Below are 1,909 nucleotides of genomic sequence, written 5' to 3' on the forward strand. Positions count from 1 at the left end.
CTCTATACATTGTATGGGGATAGGTTGTAATGTGGCCACCTGAGACAAGTCTCCACGAACACAAGGAAGCCTGGGCGCTAAAGCTAGTTGATGTCTGACAGCACAGTGTTTATTCCTCTTCCCTCTCAGGTGCTCACGTCTGAGGTGACTGACTGGCGTAAGAATGTGGAGGCCATGTCTGGCATGGAGGGCCGCAAGAAGATGTTCGACGCATCTGGCGGCCAGTAAGCCATGCTACAGCCTTGGGACGGGAACGACGCACAGGACATGGTCCAGAGAGGAGGAAGAGGAGGAGGAGCTGTGTAGTCCCTGAAAGTGCCCCGCCACACACCCTACAGTACAAAGGCAGCACAAAGGCAGCATGGGGTTAAATTGTGAGGAGTCCAGTGCTGAGCAGTCCATTAGATGGATTTGTAGTTTTGTAAAACAGGTTGTAGTTCTCTGCTGGAGTGGAAGGGTTTCTATAAGAGTTTTACAGAGCCTGCGATTTCTTTCAGGTACTACTTACAAAGGCAGCATGGGGTTAAATTGTGAGGAGTCCAGTGCTGAGCAGTCCATTAGATGGATTTGTAGTTTTGTAAAACAGGTTGTAGTTCTCTGCTGGAGTGGAAGGGTTTCTATAAGAGTTTTACAGAGCCTGCGATTTCTTTCAGGTACTACTTACCAAATATTTTACAACCCAGTATAAACTCGTTTTGGAACCCAACCCAATATATGAGATGTATGAGATAAGATACTAACAAGACTAGCGAAGTCCCCACCCCTTAAACGGAAACTCTCAGCTAAAGCACCATCTTCACCCAATCCTGATACGTCCAAATAACCAGTGACGGAAAAGCACCAAAACTACTGCTCCTCGTTAGTCGTCACATCCTACCAACTTTTGACAGACGATAACATTTATGTTCCATGATCTGTCCACGAGAGATTAGGAATTGCTGCGTTTATAAAGCACGTGAAGATGTGAACTACCTAAACACGATGAAGTTCCATAAAAGTTAAGTGAATGATTGGAGTAATGTAGAATAGTGAAGTCATCATAGTCCTCCACTGAGTCAAACCTTTAGGCTGATAGTCTTACAGAAATAGGAAAGGCTTGAGGCTGATGAACGTTTACAGTTGTCAATATCATGATGATTTCCAAACTAATTAAGCAACATGTTGCTCTCTCGGACTCGGACTCCCTCAGTGCTGATGTCAATGGTAAAGCAGCATGATTTAACCCCTCGCTGACATCCTCTCACATGATCTCTCCACCCTGTCGTTGACGACTTAGCCAATCACGCTTCTTCAAAAGCTGTGTGTGGTGCATATCTCACTATTGCTATTTATTATGGAAGATTAGATGTACGTGTCTTTTATTTATGCCATTATAAAACATGAATCACCAAAGGATGTCCTTGGTTTGTTATGCGAACTCACAGCAGTGTCTATTTTCTATTGTCTGGTACTCAGTGATCTAATAGAAGCATGAATGGCCATGGGTAGCAGCTTAAAGGGATAGTTCACCCAAATTACAAAATTACATGTTGTTCCTTACCCTGTAAGAAGTCTATAGACACGGTATGACAGCAATCATATTGGTTTGGAAACCAATATGTCATTTTTTGTCATTTGGGTTAACAGTGTTGATGGATTTGGCAAACGATGCCATTGAAAAACAAGGGGTTGGGCGATACTAGGGGTTATTCATCTGCTACTTTGTAAACTTCAAATGGAAGTTGCCTACAGGCGAGGGAAAAACACTTTGACATTGACCTTCAGTCAAAAGGTTGTGATCCAGCAGCACAGTGTTTCATGTCCCAGGAACCACTTTAATATGATAAAGTAGTGATCTTCTGGATGACCTGGCCAAAGGCTTCATCAGCACTGTCGTACACCCACTGTTGGACCATTTTAGTCTTCTAAA

At 43.5% G+C, this 1,909-nt stretch overlaps 1 long non-coding RNA gene across 1 annotated transcript; it reads left to right on the forward strand.

The window, feature by feature from the left end:
• The first annotated feature begins 95 nt into the window (after positions 1-95).
• On the forward strand, positions 96-1,399 carry LOC109879212 (uncharacterized). Its single transcript, XR_002253495.2, has 2 exons — positions 96-497; positions 654-1,399. It is a non-coding gene; the product is annotated as an uncharacterized LOC109879212 (long non-coding RNA).
• The last annotated feature ends 510 nt before the right edge of the window (positions 1,400-1,909 follow it).

The sequence above is a fragment of the Oncorhynchus kisutch genome, unplaced genomic scaffold (genome assembly GCF_002021735.2).
Source record: "Oncorhynchus kisutch isolate 150728-3 unplaced genomic scaffold, Okis_V2 scaffold4081, whole genome shotgun sequence".
NCBI lineage: Eukaryota > Metazoa > Chordata > Actinopteri > Salmoniformes > Salmonidae > Oncorhynchus > Oncorhynchus kisutch.